At 44.4% G+C, this 24,735-nt stretch overlaps 1 protein-coding gene across 6 annotated transcripts in view; it reads left to right on the forward strand.

Annotated features, from left to right (window-relative positions):
- Positions 1-2,970: 2,970 nt before the first annotated feature.
- The window catches only part of FARP1 (FERM, ARH/RhoGEF and pleckstrin domain protein 1), a 199,874-nt gene continuing 178,109 nt past the window's right edge, over positions 2,971-24,735 (forward strand). For 4 of the 6 annotated variants that reach the window (XM_042868608.1, XM_042868605.1, XM_042868610.1 and 1 more), the window contains exon 1: positions 2,972-3,193. The gene's annotated coding sequence lies outside the window, so the exon portion shown is untranslated. Of the gene's footprint in view, positions 3,194-18,836; positions 18,930-24,735 lie in introns of all 6 variants that reach the window. The other 2 variants (XM_042868606.1, XM_042868612.1) reach the window with 2 other exon arrangements.

Genomic DNA, 24,735 nt, shown 5'->3' on the forward strand with positions numbered 1-24,735 from the left:
TTAGGGCAACATCTCAGCTTCTCTGCCTAATAAAACAGAGATAAATATTTGAACTCAACATATTTTTGAAGTAGTTTACAAAACAGATATTAAGGCCAGAAAGACCATTCTCTGACATTTGTGTAAACCATACCAAAGAACTTAATCCACATACTCAGGCGTTAAGTCCAGTAATTTGGTCTGACAAAGTACACAGAAAGGCAAACAAGTTATCACATGTCAGGAAAAAAAGTGAGATTATGGAAAGTATTCTGCTATGATTGACTTTATACACAGATGCCTTCTAGAACCTTGCAGCAAATAGGACAAAAATTTCAGTGAAAGATAACTGTAAGATGTGAAAGCTTTCCCAAGAGCAGTTACCTGCATTCCAGCACAGCTGTTGCTATTTCTTCCTTAACAGGGAAACAGGCAGGAGGCACAGAGGTTCTCAAGATGACAGAACCCTTTCAAGCAATGTCTTCCTTTCCGCTCCATGGGTAAAGCAGACTTGAACAATGGTGCCCATTTGGTTTTGGTTAATCTGAAATCCAGTTCCAGTTCTTTAGTGTCAGTGAATGCAGACAGAGTTTATTTTTTCTTTCAAAAAATTGACCTAATTAGAATCATTTTTCTAAATTCAGCCACTTTTCAAAAAGAACACATGCTGTCTCTCTCAAATGATCCTATTTATTTGATGTCTCAACAAATTCCATGCCTCATTCAACGTGGAAACAATGTGACCCTATGTAGTACAGGAATCTAACAGCAGCAATTAATGCTTTTCGGAAGTATACAAGCTGCTGGCCATGTGTCATTTACAAAAGAGAAATCCTTTTTAGAGAAAAAGTGCTGCTTAGAATTGTAGAGAGCATCAATGGGAACAGATGGGTGAAGATGCCTTTATGACTGACTGTGTGAACAGTGAGAGAGAGTAAATTCTCGATATCTTTAGATGTTTAGATGTCGGCCATTAATTGTGCTCCGTTCTTTCAGAAGACTCAAGAATTGAGAGTTAACTAAATAAACCAGATGTGTCTCCTGGAGAAGTGGCCAACCTGTGACCACTTTTGATGCCTCAGTAAGATTACCGTTCAGTAAAAGCTGTTGCTGTTGCTTTTTTTGGAGCTCAGTAATGAATGACCAGTAGCTGCAAGGCAGCGTATTACTTCTGTTTAATACTGAGAAAAGTTTCGAGGTCACTGAGACTTGGTAGGCATTGAAGATAACCTCATTAATTTGATTACAACAACTCTGCGTTAGGTGTGAATGAGACATTGGTGATTGGGAAGCCTACATAAAAAGCACCAGCAAATTCTAAATGCTGTTGTTGGCCCTTGCAGTACCATTCTTACCCTAACTGCACCTTAATTAGTAGTTAAAGCTCCTGACAAAATAATTGTTTGGAAAAAGCAAAGCTTGCATCTGTGTTCTTAATCCCCGTTCATGTTGTTTGGATGACCATGTGGCTTTTCCTCTTGGTTTTCTACAGACAGATCACTATTTTGTGTGGAAAAGGTCTGGGGAGAATAACAGCAGTTACTCTCTTATCAAGTGTTGACAGCTAAGGACAATTTCCAGCTTTTTAGTCAGTTCCCTATGTGCTTTGGTTAAGGTCTGGGAGCTGACCAAAGAAATGGCTCCCAGAAGGTTTTCTGGTGCATCCCTGCAGATACACCAACGTGTCTGTAGTGGGGTGTTTGTGCACAGAAGCACTGCTGTTGACAGTAGAAGAATTTGTCTTTGGAGCATAAAGCAAAGACACAGCTTAAAGGAGAAATTGTTTGTGGTGTTCTCGTATTGGGTTCCTCAAATGATGCATTTTCTTTTTGAGTTTGTTACAGAGAGAGTGGTGAGGTGCTGGAACAGGCTGCCCAGAGAGGTTGTGGATGCCCTGTCCCTGGAGGTGTTCAAGGCCAGGTTGGATGGGGCCCTGGGCAGCCTGGTCTAGCATTAAATGGGGAGGTTGGTGGCCCTGGCGGGGGGGGGCCGCCCGCCCTGGAGATTCATGATCCTTGAGGTCCCTTCCAACCCTGGCCATTCTGTGATTGTACGATTCTATGTATAGATGCTGAATGCTGAGGAAGGGTTACTTTATGAACACACACTCAGTTCACTGCTCCCTCCCAAGTCACTGAGAGAACCTGTAAGGCCCGTGCCGCTCATTGCTGTGCTCTATCTCTCCAGACTTCTTTGAGAAAATAATGCTGGGTAAAAGACAGGAAAAATCACCTCTCCTCTCCGGGGGCCCCCCCCCCCAAAAAACAAGCACTTCCTAAGGTTTAAGTTAAACAAATGGATAGTGGTGTTTTAAGGGATTCTCCTCAGTGTTTCGGGAGCCTTTTCGCCATGGCTCTAGCACTTCTCTGAGGAGATGAATGCATAGCATAGAGGTGCTCATGCTCTGACAGAGGCATGGTCCCCAGCTCGCCCTTGTGTGGTGTTCTCCCAGCCCACGGACAGGAGACGTTTTTGAGAGGCAGCCCTTGACACCCAGCCTGCTGCTGCCACTTGTTGAATTCTATCTGGGGAATTGCCGTCACCTAGCGATGAACGAAGTGAGAGCCGGCTCTCAGAGCAATAGGAGCAACCTCCCTACTGGGCACCGTGCCCCCGTATCGGCACGGTCCCCCTAGCCACAGAAAGGGGCAGCGACATGCCCTGCTTCCACGGGGCGGGAGGGCGGACCCTGCCCTGACCGCCCGCCTCTCACAGCCGCCCCTAGGCGGGAGGTGCCCCGCGCGGCGGTGGGCGCTGTTCCCGCCCCCAACGGCCGCCAGGTATCCGGGCGGCGGCGCTCGGCTCCCTCCGCCGCGGGTATCGCCGAGACGGGCGGCCACTGCGATCCGCCGCCTGTGAACGCTGGAGGGGGCTGTTGGCCGCCTCCTTCCGCCCGCGGCTCCCCCTCCGGGAGGGGGCAGGGTTAGGGGAGGCGCGGTCGCGCTGCCCGGCGTCCAGTTCCCGCTTCCCCGGTCCGCGGGCGGCAGGCGCCTCGCTCCTCCGCGCCCGGCCGGGTGGACTCCCCGCGCTGGAAGCCGGACATGGCGACCCTGCTCCCTCCAGCCCCCCGCCGCCCTCCTTCACCCGCCGCCGCCGCCTTCTCCTCCTCCTCCTCCCCGCGGAGCTTTTAATGGCTCGGACCTCCGGCGGCCGAGCGCCACTGCCCCTGCAACAGCCGCAGCGAGGAGAGCCGGCAGCCCCAACCCCGCGCACGGTAAGGACGGCACGGGGAACAATGGGGCCGGGCGGGCAGCGCGGCGGGGGCTGCGGGGCGGGCGGGGGGGAGCGACCCTCCCCGGGCGGTGACAGCGGGCGGGCTCCGCTCGGCCCGGCGTAATCCCATTAGCGCCGTAAGCCGCGGGGCGGCACCGCGCAGAGGCAGCCGCCCGCTGTCCGGACTGCGGCCGGCCTCGGGGCAGCGGGGGCGGGCGGCGCGGTGCCTTTTGTCGGCTCCTGAGCCGGGAGCCGGAGCCCCAGGGGCAGCCTGCGCTTCCCTCTGGCCGATCCTCCGCTCCCGGCGGCTGGCTTCCTGGCCGAGAGAGGCGGAGAGGCGGCACCGCCGGCGGAGCCCCCCTCGGGGCGGGGGGCAGCGCGAGCGCTTTCTGGGCAGGAGCCGCTGCCCCGCTTCCCCGAGCGGCGGGGCCGGTAGCGGCCGCCTGGGGGCCGCTGCCCTCTGCGGGTCACAGCCCGCGGCCGGGGCTCCGCGACGCCTCCGCCGTGGCCTCGTGTGCGGGCTGAGGAGCCGGCAGGAGAGTTGTGAGCAGACAGAAGTTTATTTCCAGAGCGGCAGCTTGCCTGTAGTAGGCCTTATCTTTTTTGCCTCTACTTTTTTTTTTTTTTTTTTTTTTTTTTTTTAAAAATAAGCAAAATCTGGGGTGCTTTTTTTTTTTTTTTTTTTTTTTTTTTTCCCCTAAGTTGCCAGATTTGCTCGGTTGCTGGCATGAAATAAATGAAACGCGCTGCCTAACTCTCCTCAGTTCCAGCCCTCCTCGTGGGCATTCCTGCAGAGCAGCGTTCTGTCCCTGCAGAGTGGGAAGCGATCACTGCAGAGGAGCAGAGTGGCTCGGCCCTGGCTGTTGCTGTCCCCAGGATACTTTGACTCTCGCTCCGGGTGCTGCTTCCAGTCTGTGTGCACAGAGAGCAGTTGATCCTGGAGCTGGGCCAACCACAATAACGCTTTCCAGCAGCCCGGTTAACCAAAGCCCCAAACGTAAGCGAAGTCCCAAACATTCTTCTGAATTAAGATCTTTCTCTCTTTTTTTTTTTTTTTCCTTCTTCTTTCTTAATAATTATTTCGTTCTTCCCTCCTCTCTGTACTGATGAATGTGGTGTCCGGCTCATGAGCAGGGTAGAGCCATGCAGAAGCCGGAAGGAAAGCATTGAATCCACTCTGTGTGTGTGTGTGAGTGCATGTTCCAGTCACTGAGTCCCACCTGCAAGGATATGGCCGTGGGCCGGGATCCCCATGGCCTTCCTGCTGAGTGCTCCCACAGGGATGGTGCAGCCCCTTGCTTTCCTTTGGAAACAGCAAGGGTTAGGGTTTATATGTGACATGTCGAGTTCTGACTGCTATTTCTGAAAGTTTAAATGATGCTGTGTTCACCCAAACACTGAGTTCTTCTTTTCCCTGCAGACTGAAGCTCAGATTTAGCTATGGAACGAGTTGTTGGCACCGGGGCAGCTGCCATCTTCATGGGAAGGGGTCAGGAAACTGCATTTTTCTGCTTGTTTTTTGCACAGCCTTATGAACACCACTGAAATGGTGTTCTTCTTCTACACTGTTTTCTTGAGTAAGCCAAATAAATTAGAAGAGTTTATTAATGAGGGCAGGATGTTTGACACACACAGCAACACACAACTTCAAGATGTCAGGAATTGGTGGGAGACTGAAAGTGTAGCACCAGAGCCTGACTTCTGCTCAGTGGCTGCATGTCAGATCGGAAATCCCTTTATTTCTGAAGCTGACACAGTTCATCAGTTGTTGTGTAATCAGTGTCCTAAAACTGGCTATTTGTAACCAAATTTTGTAAAAGAAAATCACGGATGATGAACGACCGAAGGGGATCTGCCATTTAAGTGTGATGGTTTAAGTAAGAAAAGACTTGCTCTAGGAGATGTATTTCTGCATTAAAATTCAGACAGAGGATTGTAAATGTATAGAACCGTTCAGTAAATTTTCCCTGCTGAATTGAGATTAACATAAGAAAAAATGCAAGCCTTTGCTGAAGAAATTCATATATGATGAGAACTAGCATTTAATTAAAAAAAGAAACCACAAAAATTCTTGATGCTGCTGAACATGAGGCTGCCAGTGCTGGCAGCTTTTTAGGTTATATATGTTCTGTGATGGAGCTGCCCTCTTTGACTTGAAATATCTTTGCATTAAGTCATTGGCTTCCTCTTGGGCTGACATTTCTAGGAGTTTACCCTCTGGAACAAGCCTCCCAGGGTACTTGTGGAGCCACCTTCTCTGATGATACTCAAGAGCCACCTGGGCACACTCCTGTGTGACCTGCTGGTAGGGACCTGCTTTAGCAGGGGATTGGACTCAGTGCGTTAGAGGTCTTCCCTTCCAACCACTGCAGTTCTGTAAAATGCACTGACTCCCAGGATGGAATCTGCTGGAGCAGGAAAATGGGGAAGGTGTGCTACTGAACCGTCTTGTTCTCAGTGCTTGCAGTGAAAATTTGGTCAGTGGGCAAAGAAACTTGAGGACTGGCAGTGGGCTGAAGAATTTCCTATAAGTTGCCAGCTGCCTGTGCGTGTTCCCTCATTGTTCATGGAAGCACAGAATGGCTTAGGTTGTAATGGACCTCAAAGCCCACCCAGTTCCAACACCCTGCTGTGGTCAGGGCTGCCACCCTCCAGATCAGGCTGCCCAAGGCCCGTCCAACCTGGCCTTGAGTGCCTCCAAGTGCATATGAAGCAAAGGGGGGGTCTCCATATTTCCCTCATAAGGGAAAAAGTGGCATCTGCTGACATTCACTGACACTTGCTGAGTATTTCTGGAGCCCAACCAGTGGATATGAGCACAGTGAGGCGCTGGGTGGTGCGTGTCAGCAGTGGGGACAGCTATAGTGGGTCACCTGCGCTGGTACAGATGTTTATGAGCATGGTATACTTAGCTAAAGGTGCTGTGTTGGAAAATGGTGTTTTGCAGCGGATAATTTGCTCTATCAAAGAGTGTTATTGTATATCTGCTGTAGTTTCCTTGGAGATAAATAGAAGGCATTACTTTTGGAACTTCCTCTCAGTACATTGTTTTTGTTTTTTTTATTATTTTTTTATTATTTTTATTTTTAGGAAAGCACTATAAAAATCCTGTTTATTGACTTTGTCCACCAACTTGCCTCACCAGTTCTGTTTCTTCTTTTGGAAACTGGTGTGCTTGTCTGAAAAGGGCCTTTCCAGACCTGATTCCATGACCTTGAAAGGTCACAGTTTGTGTACTTTCTACAGTGGGTTTTGTTGTTTTTGCGAATGCTTGACTGACTGTAGGTGCTGAGTAGGCTGTGAGGTTTGTAGTTTACAGCTGGACTGCTGACTTAGGGGGAGAAAAGGGGCGACTGCTTTTCTGGTTGTGAAGGCGGAGAAGACTAATTACAGAGGTATTAAAGGTCATTGGGCTCAGCCAGCTTTGAATTTGCACAAAATGTCAGTAAATTTGCCCTGCAGAAATGTAGACGAGACAGACAATTAGGTCAGCCTTCGTCAGATGTGGGTGCTGTCTTGTTTGTAATCAATTGCAGCATTATGAGCTCTTTAGGCTTGTCTGTAATGAAATGAAGTTGATTAAATATTAGGAGAGAGGAAAATATGAGGTACCTTTTGGGGGGATTTGAGAGATGGAGTATGAAGTGACTTCTTAAATCTGGATGTGTAAGTTGTGGAAATTACTTTTAATGTTTGGGTGTTCAAAAAAGGGCTCAGTGAAAAAGAATGGTGGCTCTGTTGCTATTCAAATAAAATGAAGCCTTGTTGGTGAAGTTCGTGAAGGTGCCAGCAGGCTGTTTTCTGTTGATCTCAGAGGGAATCATGATTCTTGTAACAAGCCCTTGGAAGTTAAGCATCTTTTCTGGCGCTGCTACGTAGAGTGGAACAAAGAGCATCAATCTCAAGTCACGGAGTTTGGATACTGAGATTCGTGGCAGAAGGTGGCTGCACAGTGCGTGTTTGTTGCTGGGTGTGAGGAACTGGTGCAGGGCTGGCTGGTATGTTAGTGTAAGGCAATGTGTTTGCTGCTTGGGTTTTCTATCCCAGGTTACAAAGTGGGTGTTGTGCTGAAGCCCACTGCAAGACCTGTTGCTGTTTTCCTTACCTGTGGTGCCTTGCCTATGCACTGTTCTCATGCTTGCCATTAAATATAAGTATATATATATTTTTTTTTTCCTGCTACCTTAGCATCAAAGCCAGATGCTGCTATCCTGTGGTACAAGATTTCTAAAAGAAGTAGTGATGTTAAGAACAATTTAAGTCCTAGGTACCTTCCAAATATGCCAGCTTTGTTTCAGGGCTAAAGTAAGGGTGTGGAGCTTGCAGGGTGACTGGACAACCCAGAGTGTCATTCCGTCCTGCACATTCTCTTACTGAAATCCTGTAGAGATATGCTGCACAGGTGGCTCAGTCTGAGGGAAAGCTGTGGCTTTTTTAACTGAGATGTTAGAGCAAGCCATTCCTACTTGAAGCAACAGCTTCCTTCTAGTGCAGACCACAGCAAATAGGATCATTCTCTAGGGCAGGCTGCTGGGGAAGCTGGCTTGTCTGGTGCAGTTTTTTTTCTGGGTCAGAAGATGACTTAGTGGTAAGCTGGAGAACCTATCAGGAGTGCAAACATCACCAAGTTTCAGGTGCGCCCTTCTCCCTCCTAGGGTCTGCTGCTCCTTCAGGCCACTGCTGGGCTTTCTGCACCTCTGCTCCCAATGTACAGTGGGCCCTACTGGCTGACTGATACTCACTGACCGTAGTCATTCATAGAATCCCAAAGTATCTCTAGACAGAAGGGACCCATAAGGATCATGGAGTCCAGCTCCTGGCTCCGTCCAGCACCACCCAAATGTCCGAAAGTAGTGTCCAAACGCTCTGTGAACTCTGGCATTCAGGGCCGTGCCCACAGCCCTGTGCATCCCGTTCCATGCCCACCGCCCTGTGGTGCAGCCCCTTTCCCTGACCCCCAGCTCTCCTCCCCTGACAGCTCCATGCCGTTCCCTCAGACCCTGTCGCTGTCACACAGAGCAGAGCTCAGCACTGCTGCTCTGCTCCCTGTGAGGAGCTGCAGCCGCCATCAGGCCTCCCTTCAGTTCCTCTGCTCTGCCCTGAGCACACCCAGGGGCCTGAGCAGATCTTCATGTATGTCCTCCTTTCTAGACTCTTCAGCACTGTCTCTCCTTAGCCAGGGACCCTTATTTCCAGTCACCTGTACCACAGGCACAGGTCACGAAGAGATTTGTCAATTTATTTCAGCAGGAGATGTGGCACTGGGCTGGTGATCAAACAGCACAAGGAGGGTCGTACTGCTCAGTAACCTGTGTACATTTAATTGGCTCTTTCTGCTCTACATCACGTGTTTTTTTTTCTGCTGATTATCCTCTCTCATATAATTTCTTTCCATGCCTGGATTAAACGGCTGAGCTGCAGACCTTGTGTTCATTTCTCCCATACATCTCCAAATGTTATTTTTGGTCGTGTCCCAGTGTCTGTCTCCCAATGGAACAACACCAAAGGTGCTCTGGGGGACCTTGGCTAGCCCAGCAGTGGAGCAGGCAGCCTGCTCATTAGTCTTTTATGTCTCTCCTTATCAGTTTTACTGTGAAACTCCCTATCGCTTTGCTTGCACACGTTGAAATAATGAGGTGTCCTGTTTGGCAGGTTTATGTGGTGGTGATTCTGGCCTGAAAGTTCAGGGGAGGGGAAGGCTGCTATTAAATAATATGAAATGGCGAGTATGTTTTTGGTAGTGGCTTTTTTCCTTTCCGAGGTGAGTTTCTAGCAGTCTTACACAAAGAGGGGTAGGAATTCTGAGCAGGCTTTAAGGCTGAGTAATACGGGAGTTATTTTCCGTGACATTAATATGTAACTGAAAATGAGTTGTAAAAATAAACCTCTTTTAAAGAGGATAAGAGAGGCTGTGGGGGTACAGCTCCCTGCCCTGTTGGAGCCAGACTTTCCACTGCTAGGAACACAGCAGGTATCTGTAGCCTCTCCCTGCCGCTGTGCTTTTCGTGTGATGGTGGGAAGGCAACGCAGGTGTGTTTGGGTGGAGGAGATCGATAGCTTTCTGTTCTTTCCTTCCTCTCATTTCTTTTTCACCCTGCCATGAGTTATCCAGGAGTTTGCTGCCACTTGCGGCATGCCATCAGGGTGAAATGATTTTGGCTTGGCTTTATTTTGTTAATTCTCTGCAGTCTTATGATTGCAATAACAGTGGTTACAACTGAGAAGGGTCTGGCCAGCTCTTACTGTGGTGTATAATAACGATGTCCTTTTCAGATTAAGGAAAAGCGTGACTTGTTTCGTTTGTCCTGCCTGCGGTTATTTTCTGAAACATCAAGGCTAGAAGGGAAGGTAAAGATCTTGTAAAAGTAAGAGTCTGCAGAAATTACTGTGTTGTTTTTTCTTTTTTTTTTTTTCCCCGTCCAGAAGAGTTTTCTCATTTTCCAGTTAGCGTTTAGACCCTTAACAATGTGGCAAATCTTAATGGGAAAGCGTGGGAGGGAGTTTCAGTTCTTGGACCTTTCAGAGGTTTAGGAGGTGTGTGTAACTTCGTGTACCAAGTAGCTGCAGTGCATTGTAGAAGTTCATGTGGACCTGCAAGAATAACCTCCATGGAGGCAATCTGCAACCTTTGTTCGGAGACTTCAGCTCTAGTCTTCATGGAAATTCATCCTGGAAATCTGTTTAATACTGTGTTTGTTAGACATATTTACCTTGAAGATGCTAAAAGTTAATGTTTTTGTTGCAATTTCGAACTGAGGCATCGCTATATGCATGTCAGAAGGCCAGCTCTATGACTGTGCTCTTGTAACCAGTGTTTATTAGCTTTTTTTTCTTATTTTTTTCTTATTTTTTTTTTACAGTTTAGCTAAATTAATTGATGCAATGTGTAAAATAAAATTATTTCACGTTCTGATGCAGAGCCATTTTTCCCCTGGTGTCCTTTAAAATGTTGAGTGTAATTGTCAGTACCAAGAAAAAGAAACTACTAGAACCCATGAAGAGAAATAGAAAATGAGCAGAAAGGAGAGGGTTCCTAAAATTTATGACCACTAATGATTATATGATTCTATAAATATTGAACCTGAAGGTAGCAGAAAATATCCTGTCAGTTTCTCAGTAGTAAATAAATAAATGAGAGATAGCAGATGGCGTGATAGTATTCTGGTGGAGAGAGGGCAAGCGGCTCTGCCACGTGAATATCAAAAGGGTTTTAGAAGGCACTGTAATGAAGTCCTGCTCACAGCTCTGCGTTTGCTAATAATATTTGAATTGAGAAATAAGTTGCACATGGAACAGTTCCAGTGACGTGGGGTCAGTTTGCCTGAATGAGTGTGTCAGAAGTGAACTTGGAAGAGAAGAATTTCCCAGGAGGCACATAGGTGGCGATTTCTTATCCCCTAAATGTGCAGTAGGAAGAGGGGACGGTGTCAGGAAAGGGGTGAGGAAGGGCTGGTGATGCGGCAGCAGCTGTGGGAAAAGCATTGGGCTGTTAGAAACTAACCTTTGCTAGCTCTAGTGTTTGTTGACTGTGAGCATGTTGTGTAATGGCGCTTTTATCCCATTAAACAGCAGAGCTGGGGGGTAGGGGCAGAGAGTCCATGTGGAATTCATGCCCGATTGTCCACCATCTGAAGTGCACATTGAGGAATGTTTCAGAGCCCAAACTAAGAAAATGTCAAAGCAATATCTTGAACACGAGCATTCCTCCTGTGATGGTGTGTGCAGTGACTGCGTGCTAAGGCACCAGAGAAATCACTGGAGCAGTCTCTGGTTGTAATAACGCTTCAAGGATCGGGTGAAGCAATGGATGAGCAAATGACACTTGATGGCAGCTCTCTGCTTGAGAGAACCAGACCCAGGGAAGCCAGTTCTGTCTTCCTGAATGAAGAGACAGTACGTGATGGAGGAGAGCCAGGGACTAATAGCAGCACACGACGAGCGTATGACTGAAAAATTAGATCATTGCCCTGATGGAGTGGGATAAATCTATCTGTTTGTGCATACAGTGAGAAGGGTGAATTCAGAAGCTCTTTCTTTTTCTGCAGCCAAGCAGTAGACTTTTCATCTTCCTCCGATTATAAGAGCAAAAAAGCCAACGGGAAGCTCCCCACTCAGTCTGTATATTCAAGAAAATTCAGGCATATATGGAAAGGAATGAAAACCAAATGTAGTGTTCTTCTTAATCAAATGTATTTGCTGAGGTTGCTTTGACTCTTAGGGTTATTGGTAAAATTTCACTGGACAATGGATTGAACTGCAAAATCTACCTTCAGGTTTCCTTTATTTAAAAGCAGAAGTAATGTTTGAAAATTGTATTTTCTTATTAGTTAAGCTACATAGGCCAGACAATAGGCAAAGTGATGAGAACAAACCAGCTAATACATGGACGAAGCATAACCTGATGAAAGTTGAAGTAGCTAACTGGAGGGATGGTGAGTCTGTTTGAGTGTGGATGAGTGGATGTAAATAACAGAGCTACATTTTCCTTCTCACTGTTATATAAAGAAATGAGAGGGAGGGCTGGGTATGCCTCTTCATCTTTGGTTTGGGATCTCTGCAGAAATCTGTGTTATTGGCTGCAGGATGAGACGATGCCTGTCCTTTGAGAAGACTGCAGGGAAGGGAAAGTGGTAGCTCCATATCCACACAGTTAACTGCAGGAAGATGCAAACTGCTTTTAGAAGTTGTAGAGTCTTGCATTATTGGCTGCTCTGGGTTAACCTTGGAGCAGGGTGTTTTTTAGAGAATAGGATCAGAGAAGAGTTCCAGCTTGGCAAGGAAGATGTGATTTGGAGACATGGAAGAGAAAATTAATCAGAATAATAGGTCTGGCCCTTGCAAGTAGGTTGAGCCTAATGAAATTAATATCTGGAAATTAATTATAAAACCAACCTGATAACACTTAATAGGACTTAGAGGATATTTGTGAGTAACTCCAGGTTTTTGTTTTGTTTTGTTTTTTTTTTTTCCAAAGACATTCCCAGGAGCAGATTAAGACTATCTGCTTTTCGTTTCCCATAGAATATCCAAATCGCAGCAAGCAACCCTACTGTGCTCGTGTGTGTGTTTCCTTTTGCAATCAAGCAACAGCTTGGCTCAAGTTTGGAAAAGCTGAAATGCTGGAGTGTTGGATTATATGATATCAGCCGGGGAAAAGTTTCCTAAAGACTTTTGGCACTGCCTGACTCTTGTGAAATAAAATACGCTGCAGCAATTTGTAATTCATGTGTGCGTGTTAACCAATGGCTGCGTTTATTCTAAGCATTAGCTAGCTTGTTTATGATAAGTCTTGGAAAAGGCTGTTTTTTCATTAGACTTCCAGGCTAAATTTAATTGGAACCTCATCAGGAAGAAAAGCTAGTTGGGTCACTCTGGAAGTGTTTAAGGAAGGTTTCGTAACTCGTTCTTTGGTATTCCTCCAGTAAGGCTGGATCCTTTTTATCTGTGAAGCTCAGAGCTCGAGGGGACAATAAAGACTCAAACCAGTCGGAAGTAATTGCACCGAGATCATCAGCATAGTTTTGTTTAATTTACAGTGTGTGTTTAGTGCTCTCCTGTTGGGGATGTTTAATCAAACTCCTCGTGCTGCAGGGACAAGGCAAGGAATCGCAGCACTGAGGGCGCTCGCCTGGGGGACCTTGCCTTGTACATGTGTCGTGTGGTCGTGGGAAGGGAGTCGTGAAGCTGGGTGCTTGTGCTGGAGCAGTTCTCTGCCAGGCTGGGGCCAAAGGCTGCCTTCTGGCTGCCTGCTTTTCCTGCAGCCTCACCTGGCTGCAGTGTTGTGCTTAGGGCATCATTGGAAGGGAGCTCCACTTATGTATTAAAGTTGCATGGCAATATATGCCACGGGGTGTTTGGGCCCATTACTTTGCACTTGTTTTTTTCTGTCTCCTCTTTATTTCTCCTTTCTTTCCCCTCCTCGGAATTCTCATGTCTGTATTCTCTGGCTTAGTAACACGTTTCTTTTGTCAGATTTGGTAATGAAGTTGAATTTCTTAGAGGGTGAAAGAAGAGCATAAGGTAAATTGAGGTTCTGTCCTTCTGCCCATCATGCATGCTGCTGCCAGGAGGCTTGGGAAGAGCCATTACCTTGTCTTACTTTTGATGACAATTCATGAGCAAAAATACACCCAATGATACTATTGTCATTGCAAGGCTGAGATTAGGGAAATGTGTTTGACTGCTAGAAATTAACAAGTACGTGGCTTTTCTTCTTGTAATACAGGGCAAAGAATTCTGACTCTCGACAATTTAGATCAATGCATAGCTGAGATTTTCAGACAGTAAGAACTGTTTGGTGTTCTCCAAACCTGGTGGTACTGATTATGCATATATTACCTGCTTTTCCTTCTTGGATTCTATACACGTGTTTGTTTCCTGTGCCTTTTTTTTTTTTTTTTTTTAATGCACATCTGCGACAACATTTAATAGTGTTTGTCCATGATATCTGTGTCAACCTTTTCCATTGATAGAACAAATGAGGTAGGAAGACACACTGTTAATTTTTCTGTAAAGTTTCAGTAAGCTGATAGCCAAAGCAGTTGGTGTAGGGCCCTGGAACTTATGGCTGTTCTTCCACATCTTCAACAAGTGTAGCTCTGTGACTTTTGAGCACTTCTCCCTTTCTATTATTCTTCCTGCTTTCTTAACAGTAAGCAAGGAACGCAGATCTTTGGAGGCTTATCTGGAGTTTTGATGGCCCAGTGCTGCAGTTCTAAACACACCTTGTTCTGTACTGTGTGATTAAGGAAGAAAAACTTTAAGAAAACATGCACTGATAGTGGAACGGTTACCAGCTCTCAAGAGGAGCTGGTTATTGATGTCTCTGATCATGGATGATTTTTTTATCATTTGTTTTTCCACAGGGAGAAATCCATCTCATTTTTCCAAGGAATCACAAGTCAGTATTTCTTCCTATTGCTCAACCTTGAAGAGTAAATGCGTATCTTTTACTCAGTGGTAGGCCGGATGTTGTATTCTGACTGCTAATTACCACTGATATTATCTATTTAAATTTTTGTTCAGCAATTTGGAGAGTGAGGTTCCTGCTTCTCCTTCCCATCGTCTGCAGAGCTGTATTTCAGTGCTGAACTCAAGTTTTGGGGAACTGCAAACTTGAGCCAGACTTTGTAGGAATTTTGGCAGTTGTCCTGAATTGTCTTTCGTGTATCCAAAATCTGATTCAAGGTTGCTCCCTATAAGGGCTGATATTTTTATACAGGCTTCTTTCAAATGTTATAAATACCACTGTTTCCATTAAAATAAATTAAAAACAACAAAAAACCAACAAACCCAAATACTCCATGTAGTTTACAATCTTACTGTTGGGGATTTTTCCTTCTGGTAAATTGGCCTTTATGAAACTGCTTGGATTCTTCCTGTATCTTTTAACTTCCTACTCAACTTGCAGACCACATCCTTCACGTGCCCCTGTGAATGGTTGGTTCCCTTTTGTTCGGCTTGGGGCTGCCCAGCTGTGACACAGGGGTTGCTACCTGCAGAAGGAGAGCTGCCTGGGCACTGCTGGGGCTTTTTGCTAATTGGCTTTTTGGAAAGATCACGTGTAACCTAGTTACTGGATCATTAGATCTGTCAGTCTCTCTCCTGGCTTCTGGATGTTAATATTTCTGCTCGAGCAACTGTTTTTCTTTTTATAGAAAACAGTCTGTGCTGCTTTTTCTCTTGAAAATGGAGTTATGTGTTATTTTTATGCTGAGCTAAAGCGGTCTGTGATTAATAACCTCAAGGTTCCCTTTTGTTAGCACAGATGTAGTCATTTTATCTGTGTTAGTGAGGCATAGATCCATGGTGACCTATTTTGGTTAGCACGTCTCTGTTTTCTGGGCTGAAGGTTGATGGCAGAAGTGCATCTTGTTATTTCTTGATTATGCTGAAGACAGAAAGGGGAACAACGTACCGAAGTGGAGCGCAGATACTGTTCTGCATGACATCAGAGATGTGTTAAGATCATGAAAAATTTAAAGCATCAAACTTATTCTTTCAGAACTGCCTCTAACACGGAGTTCATTTACATACCTCTGTGCAGTTTAAGAGCCTTCAAGCAAGCTTGACCTTGCTAGAGGAATTGAGGAAGGTGCCACTGTTCCCTGCATCCGTTATGGGAGGTTCTCTACTGCCTGGCAGTACGTGCTTCTCACTGACTGAGATGGCCACTAATTTCTCTTTATTAGATAGATGCGACCTAGAATGTTCCTTACTGAACAGATCCATTAAGAGAGCTGCCCAAAGTACAGCCTGTTTTTGCAAAGCACACAAAAAGTTGGAGTAACTTTGCAAGCTGAGGGCTGCAACAACACATTATTTATTTCTCCTTAAAGCGATATTGTGTCTGGCTGTTCTGCAGGTCCTTCTTGCTTGGAATTTACTAATTGAGGGGAAGAGACTTCACATGGAATGGATAGTCATACTTGCATTTTTTAAAATTCTCTTTCATTAATAATAATAATCCTGATTCTTTAACTTAAAATATTTAACAGCTTCATAGATAAGTAGCTGCTGTTTGTTGGTTTCCCCATCTTAAGCACTTCAGACAGATGTGAACCAAGCCATGGCTCTCCCAGTTTGCGTGCATAGTTAGTGTTCCCTAACTCTGACTAACTGCTCATAGCAGTAGTTGCAAGACTGGTGCTTGGTTGCAAGAAGGTTGCAAATGCCAGGGCGATGACTGTGTCTGCTTTGTTTAGTAATAACCTCAGTGTTTTTTCTAGCAGTTTTATTTAAACTTGACTCACTGAAACAGAAGTGAAGTTCACTTGGAAGCTGAACTTTCTAAGGCAGTGATACAGAAAACACCATGTAGGTCTGGTAAATGGGAATGAAACAAAAGGTTCATCAGAGCAAGTGCAGGAGAGGTGTGGATGGCAAACTACTGGCATTTGGCTTTTGCCTGATCACTGAAGGGTGAGAGTGTTTTGTCCTGAGTCCATAGGATGCTCCTGCTGACCTGGCTACGCTGTGTGGGCTGAGGATGGTGCTGTCTGTTCTGGCATGCTGAAGGTGAAGTGGGGGCATCATGTTGGGAGAAGGGGGAGTTAGAGTTAGCTAGACAGCAGCATGTGTACTGTATGTGGTCTTTTGTTGTTTTTTTCTCCCTACTGTGCTGTATTGCAAGGATTTAAGTGTGTTGATAGCTGTTCAGCATTGATTGTAGTGTGGTGACTGATTAAAATGAGTTCTCTTTCTGTAACCTCTAATATCAAGTAAAGTTTATCAAAATTATTGCAAGGCTAGAAAATAAACTGGCTCATATTTAGAGTTTGCTTTAGCATAGCTAGGACTTAACATACTTTCATTCTGTGTATGAGTTGCTGTGTGTAAACAGGCTGCTTGCTTGCTATCCAGGGATTGCTCATCCCTGTAAGTGTGAGTACTTGAAAAGGTAACATAGCACTGTAGGTCCTTCTCTTGGTGTATGCAGAAAATGTCTCTTTCTATAGGCAGAAATATTTTGTGTGGTCTTTTTTGAAGGAGCAACAAGAAGGGAAGAATTCCATGGCCCTCTCAAGGTAAGCAGGCTGTATTCCAACACGTATTTTTTTCTGTGCTTTATTCTGGATGGTCATATCTCCTCTGAGATATTCCTAGTCTGCACCATCATCCAGAAAGGCTGGTGCTATGCTGCAGCATGCTACTTCACCTTCAGGGCCTGCTGGCTGAAGGAGAAACTGAAGCACATTTTCACAGAGCCAGATGCAGAAACATGAAAACTATTTCTTTCCAAAGCAGTGGGGAAACACCCCCCTTTCTGAAAGGTTCCAGCATTCTTACGGACTATTTGTGCATAGATTGATTGGGAATCTCCTGGTTGTAATGCAAAATGTTCATTTGTTGTCTTATTCTGTGCTATCCCAGCTGTGGAGACAGCTGGAATGAGGATTTTTTTCGAAGCATCAGAAAACTGGAAGAGAAACGTTTGAACTTTTTGGATGTTTAAATTGTAATGGGAGGTCAGATTGCAATTGCTGGCAGCACTTTTCTAGTATTTCACTAGGATTTCCAGTAAAATTATTTCAGTATGGAGGCAGCAGCTTGGAAACGTTAACTTAAAATGAGCAATGTGAGATGGCTGCGAAGTTTAATGCAGGGCTTGGGAAGAGGAACAGCTGTGGAAAGTAAGCAGACTGACTCCAGGGCAGATAAAAAATAATTTAAACATCTTTTCTTAAAAACTTCCTGTTAGGAATAAAGCTGGCAAATTAAATTTGAACCATAGTAATTACTGCTGCAGGGGCCTTACCTGTACCTGTTAGTTTCACTTAAATAAAAAGCTTTGGGTGAGTGACAGCTGAACTAAGTAGGTCAAAAGATGCACCTTTTTTATTATAAAATCATTTAAAATATATAAGGTGTAAAGGAGAGCTGCCCTTACGTTTTTTAGATCTCTATTTTGTTATCTTTACATCGGATAAAGTTCTGCTTTTTACATTTTTGGAAGTGCAAGCATATTCATGTTTTGAGACGCAGAAGAGGTTGTGAGTTAGAAATTTGATTTCAGTTTGGCTACCAGATGTGGGGAGAATGTTCTCTTTTGGAATAAACTCAGGATTGACAACTCATTTGGGAATTCAGAAAGCAGGTGAGCATTTACTTCTTCCTTCATCCTTTTTTAATCTACGAACAAGATAATCAGATGGGAGAAAATTGGGATTATGTACAGTAACACCTGAAATACGTAAAAACAAAAACTACAGCTGTCTGAAGGCATTGTGTAAATCAGGTATGTCACAGGGCTGGTGGTTTTTGATTATTATTTTTTTTTATGACACCTCATAGATTTTCTCAATATTTCAATAAATTTGACAGCTAATGGATTGAAAAAATTATGTGTGATCACCAAACCTTAATCTTTCCATTGTGTAATAAATCATTTTGTTTTAAATAGTAATCATGTTTGGGGTATTTCTTTTATATTTTTTTCTGATGCATTTTTAAGATGATGTTTTGGACATCGTAGTGTTTTAAATTTAATTCCTTCCAATTGAAGTGTGCTGAAAGCCACAGTAAAAAATCAGCGTTGCAGCACGAAGAGAGGATCATCTACTGATTTCTAACACAATAGCCGTAAAAGCACCACATGTAAATGCAACTACATCAAACTTAGGAATGTATGTAAAAACTGTGTAACTGGTTGGTTATGGAGAGAAGAGGCATTGAAGTAAATGTGGAGTTACCTAATTGCAGATAAATATTTACAGGATATATCAGTTGATAGACACAAACCTCTAGAGAAAAATGGCAAAAGCAATCTTAATGTGAGTTTTTGTGCTTGCTAATTTGTGTTATTTTTCTCCCATTTGGACCATAAAATGTATTAAAAATTCTTCAAAAACAGTCTTTTATTCCCACTTTCCCAAATTTAATGTAGCGGTAGAGCATATATTGAGTATTAGTGAGGTGAGTCAAAAGAATGCTGTCAAGGTGCAAACTGTGACATCACGTTGTATTTCTTAAATGCTGAAAGGCAGCTGGATGGAAGGACTTTATTGTTATTACTCGAACTCCAGTTCTTTCCAAGCAAGGCCTGTGATAATTCTCCTACTAGTGCTAGTCTGGGAAGCTCTGAGAGGCACGAGCCTGTGCTCATTTGTGCCTATTTTTGACTTTCACCTCGTTTTCCCCTGCAGACTACTTGATGCCTGGCTGATTGTGTATTCAGATGAAATTTCTTTCCCCTATACATGTGAACTTGAATTTCCTACCACTTCACTTCTTGGGGGGTGAGTAAAATAACCTAGATGCAGATCCTTCCAAGCACAATTCCTGGAAACTGTAGGCTGTTGTGGGCATGTTTATTTTTTCTTGTCTCCTTGCTGTGATAACCTCAACTTTTTGAGGAAGGGAACAGACAGTTTATTTTAAATCCTGGTAGAGCAAAATGCCATTTACATAAGCAACAGCAGATCCCTTCATGCTCCTGAGCTCAAGTTTCCTTTGTAGAGACTAGGCAGGCTTTTTGTGAGTCTGACCAAACTATGGAATCACAGAATCACAGAATCACAAGGTTGGAAACGACCTGCAAGATCATCTAGTCCAACCACCCTCCCATCTCTATTAGTACCACAAGCACTAAACCACATCTCATAGCTCCTCATCCAGGTGCCTCTTGAACGCTGCCAGGGATGGCAGCTCCACCACCTCCCTGGGCAGCCATTCCAGTGCCTGACCACCCTCTGAGAGAAAAAGTTTCTCCTAATGTCCAACCTATGGAGTCTAGATTGATTCTACTCTGTGATCTTTAGAAGTTTCTTCAACAAGGCAAGACTGAAAACAAGCTCAAAGAATCTCACCTATGCTTAAATTGAAAAGTGCTGTGCTTGAACTTTCTCTTACGGTTTTCAGGAGCTTGGTTCAGTCTCTGTTTGTCCTTGTAGCCCAGGGCTGTTTTGCCCTCTGGTCTTAGTGAAATTGGACAATGGAGGAATACTCTTGGTGATCTGATGGGTAGTCATACAGTTTTACACAGTTTTTCTCATGCCCTCCTTTGCTTCCTTTTCTCAAGCTTTTCTCCCTTGTGGTTCCATCCAAGCTTTAATTTTGCGATAATGAGGCTTCTAAATTTTTGCTTGCGTACTATTTGATACCAGAATTTGGGCAGCTTAGCAAAGATGTGCCTGCTGACCTCCTTTAACAGTTCACAGATTTCAGCACTTTCTCTTTTTGTGGTTGGATCTAGCAGGGATTGTCACAGTTGTGGCAGTGGTTCCCAGAATATTCATCCATGATTTACGGCTAGTCACAGGCCCTCTCATACACGCCTGGTGTGACAGTAGCTTCCCATTTGGGTTAAATGAGAGTGCAGTTAAATAGCCTTTTGTTTAGGTGAGACAATAGTCTCTGAAAGATGTTTTTCTTAACAAAGCTCTTAGGAGACTGCGGGCTTGTGCTGAGCAGTTGGAGCGTTGCTGGTGGTTGGCTTCATTGTCTCACTCCTTGGCTGAATGAATCCTGAAGCACACAAAGAAGCATGTTTAAAAATCGAGTCATTTTATGACAGTAATTGTTCCGATACTGTTACCAGAAGGGCTTAGCAAATTCCCTGAAAAACATCTTTGTTATACCACTTTGACTTACCGATTAAACCTGAATACAGAAAAGAAAAAGAAACCAAAACAAAAAACTTGATTGCACCTGGTAGATGCTCTGTGTTGAGCACATAGCAGCATAAGAGGAGAAAATCCAGAGGCTGTATGCAGAAGCAGATAGGGCAAGAGAGGTACTGAAGTAACCTTTCAGGCAGTGGTACGTAAAAACTCCATTTCGGGACTGTGTCTGCTGTTAGGCAAAATGTGAACTACCATGGCAAAGTTTCCTGCTGGTGAGTAGGTCTTGCTGAGGGCTGTGAAACTTGGTGCAGCATTCCATTCCTTCATAGGGTTTGTTTGAAAAATGCCAGGATCATAAGCTGCTGAAATGGGAAACATGAAAGGAATTTCAGGGGCTGAAAAAAAAAAAACCCGGGGCAGACAAATATATCTTGACATTAACTTCAAAGAGTCTGTAATACAGAGGAAGTTGTTAAGGCTGAGTTTGACTATAGGTTTGTACTAAACTGGGAAGAGCTGGTGTTGAAAGCACAGAAGCACTGAATAGGGTAAGTGCTGATCTGCTTATTGGCCTGAGGGAAAAACCGCCCTATTCTTCCTTTTGTAAGAGAGTTTTCAAGTATTTTTTGTTAGAACTAAATGAAGGACCATACGAAAAAAATCTGTTTTTCCAAAATTTGTTGTACCTACCATGCATATAGCTGGTGGTGGATCCCATGACTGAAATAGCATGACTCTGAGTGTCTATAGGAATCTGCAAATCATGACTGTTAATGGCCATTCTCTGTCTAGTTGAACTAGTTAGCTACAAGTGGCCTTGGAATAATAAATTATCTGACTTTGAATGGTCTGGAGGCTGTTTGTGAGGGTGGATAGTGACAGGACAAGGGGGAATGGTCTTAAACTGAGATGGGAGGTTTAGGTTAGATATTAGGAGGAAGTTTTTCACACAGAGGGTGGTGACACACTGGAACAGGTTGCCCAAGGAGGCTGTGGATGCCCCATCCCTGGGGGCATTCAAGGCCAGGCTGCATGTGGCTCTGGGCAGCCTGGTCTGATGACTGGCGACCCTGCACATAGCAGGGGAGTTGAAACTGGATGATCATTGTGGTCCTTTTCAACCCAGGCCATTCTATGATTCTATGATGTGTTCTGATCTCTTCTAACACTGTTAAGTTACTGAATAGTTCTGGGAAACTTTCATGGAGACATGCTTCATTTTGTGTATTTGGAATCAAAGCAGTGGTGCTTTTCCTCCATAAATGTTCTTAGGGGGGCACAGAGAGAGAAAGAGAGACAGAGAGAGAGAGAGATGTACCAGGAACTAGACTAGAGATGTAATCATAGATGTATCTACAGTTTTGCTTTGAGACAGTGCGTTGTGGCAATGCAGTGTTACCACAATAGGTGGTAACGGCAGTTGCCTGGTGTTTGTGCTCTGGATGGAGCTGCACTTTGGTAAAGTACATAGCTGCTCTTTGGAAATCACAGAGAATCACTGAAAAGGTCATCTCGGTGTCTGTATTGCTGTTTGTGGGTTAATCATTGAGCCAAGACAACTAGGTCCAAGAAGATGATCTGAGAGGAGCCAACAGATGGATTGCCATCTGACAAATGCTGCCAGCATCTCAAGGAAGAGGTGACCTTTCCATGCAACAGCAGAAGGCACATAAGAGACTGAGGTTTGGTGTTCAGCAGGCTGCTTATTTGTATTTCAAATTATGTTAAGAGTTATTGTAACTGTTATCTGCTGTCCAGGAAGGAAAATGTGGGCAGCTGTTCTGTTGCCAGCCTGTGGTAGTAACCAGTAGGAACCAACGGTGGGTTTATGCAGAGGTTTGTGTGGTCAGCATTGTTCAGCTGAAAGCTTGGACGGTGGGTGAAGGCAATCTCCTCCAGGCTCCCTGGCGTTGGGTGGTTTGTGCAGAACAGGAAAACCACCACCCACTGCAGGAGTTAGAGGGTGACTGAAATAGCAGCTGAGCCCAAGGCAGTATCAGAACAGATTGGTTTGTTGCTTTTGTGGCAAAACTCTGCATGCAGAGCACAATAGGAAAGTGTGAAAGGTGGTATTTTATGCCAGAGAGAGAGGGCAAGGGGCAAGAGAGGTCTGGCTGGCCAAGCTGTTAGCTGGAAAGAGATTTCAAGTTAGAAGTTTCCTCATGATTGATTCCCAGCGTGTTTCAGGGGAAGGGCTTTCTGCATGTTTCAGCTCACTCAGTTTCTCTCAAGAGAAATAACATACCTCAGCTCTTAATGTTTTCTAGATACTTTAGCTATAAATGGATGATACTGCAAAATGCAAATTCATTTCTCTCTGGAAGCACAGCTAGTGTTTCTGAATGGAAACCAAACTACCTATACTTTCTTCAGGGCACTTTAAGCATGTTTTTAAAAGCAGATAAGAAATCCTTCAGGCTAACAGCTAGGCACATAATATAATTGTATTTATAGTATAGTGCTAAGGCTGTGCAAGTTGGTGTATGTCTCACCTGGCAAATGGCAGCCTAAATCTTAGTACCGCATAAATCTCAGAGAGGCCTTTTTCTTGACGTATTCCAGGTCTGTAGTCTGCCTGCCGTGTATTTTAGGAGATTTTTGTGAGGAGTGCTGTGTGAGTGGTAAGGGGATGTGAAAGAAGAACAAGGTTTTACACTGTATGTTGTCTTCTCTTGCCAGTTAGCTTCACAGTCCTCCAGGAGAAGAGGACCCCCTTTGTTCTTCCTACTTCTTCTTCCTCATTGCTTTCTGCTGCTTTCCAGAAGCTGTGCAGCTTTTCAAATTTGCTAGTTTTTCAAATTTGCTAGCACAGCACTGTAATTGATTTCAGCCAACTAAAGTGGGAGGACAGGAGATCTTTTGTAACTCAGCTGTAAGGAAGCTTTTAGTATCTGTTTAGCACAAAACAGAAGTAAATCCAGTTGTTCAGTATAGGTAGAATTATGGATTAGTTTCACCTAATGCAGTCTGGAAACATGTAGCCTAGCTGCATTCATGTAACAGGAACATGCTTAATCAAGTGCAACCACAGTGGGAAGCGAACAGAAGTGTGTTTTGTGGCTTCAGCAGTTGTAAGCAGCTGGGGAGATGGACATCAAAAAATTGGATTTTGCAGTGCTGCACAGATTGCTGAAGATTTCTGGACCTGGAACACAGGATTTTGTCCCAATGGTTCCAGCCAGAGATGTGGTTTAGCCCCAGCATCCTACCTCAACTAATGGCTGGTAGTAATGTTCTGAGGGAAAAAATAATGATCCCTCCCAGCTTTTTGGCAGACTTCAGTTCAAGGGCTTTGAGCAACAGTCATGTCTGCACCTTTGTTTAACAGCCCCAGGCAGACTTTCTTATATAAATACATCAAATCATGCACTAATCTGTTTTAAATTTTTGCTTTCATGGCATTCACTGAGAATGAGTTCTGTAATTAATTGTAGTGTGGAATAAGTACCTCCTTTTCCTCTTGTTTTTAAACAAGCTGCTTGATAAACTTCATGTTATGCTGCCTAATTCACACATTCTGGGACAGGACTTCCTATCTGCTTTCTCTTTAATACAATGCTTTTCTGGTTTTCACTCTGGAAGGTGTAATTCACTGTTCCATGGGTATCTGCGGTGATCCAGTAGTGCTGTGTCTCCCTTTCCTACCTGCTTCGTTTTCCCCCTTGTTTGAGCATGGATGTTTTCTATTCTGCATCAGTTTGTGCCTTCCCTAGTCCCTGTTTCCCTTTAATTGCTTTTTGCTCTGACCATGCAGGATCCTGGCTTGTGTGTGTGAGCTTTGTGCAGCCGTTTTTATCTAGCTTCTCCCTTTTTCAATGGCTTCTGAATCAACTTCCCACCCTTGAATCAATTGAGGTAATGTGGAGCAGTGTTGCTTAGCAATGTGGGGAAGCTGATACCGCACCGCTTGGGTGATGTGAATGCTGCACCTGGGCTGAGCAAAAGAGCCAACTTGTCCTCTGCAGCCCATGCAGGGAAAAAATCCTGGTGTTTTCCACTGGTTTTAGTGTTGTTAACACCATAAATTGGTTGTTTCTTGTTTGTTTGTTTTTTCCTTTAGCATTGCTGAGTAGCAGTTTTAGAGACACTGCCCTCCCCCCTTCTTCCTGATCTTACACAAAAGTAAAACACAGCACATAGCATCAAAATATACTTGGGATGTTGCTCCTTAAAGAGTGGGGATCTAATTAAGTATCTTGAGAGAGGTGTGTTCTCTGTCTTCGTCCTCTGCACACCAAGCAAAGCTGTCTTGAAAGTTGAGCTTTGTGGGACGTTGCAGTCCTCCAAAGCAGCAGATACTCACATCCAGTTTGGTGTTGATGGCAAAGGGCTGAAAAATAGAATGAATGTGATATCCTCCGCCATGTAAGAATACAGAATAGGTTATTTCAGCAGCAAATGTGAAGGGCGTGAATGGGAATTACTAGATTTGAAATAACTATATTTATTTAACTACCCAAAGCATCTCAGAATGCGGCCT

This window comes from Lagopus leucura, unplaced genomic scaffold (assembly GCF_019238085.1).
Source record: "Lagopus leucura isolate 7727_CA_CO unplaced genomic scaffold, USGS_WTPT01 Super-Scaffold_100001, whole genome shotgun sequence".
NCBI classification, from domain to species: Eukaryota; Metazoa; Chordata; class Aves; order Galliformes; family Phasianidae; genus Lagopus; species Lagopus leucura.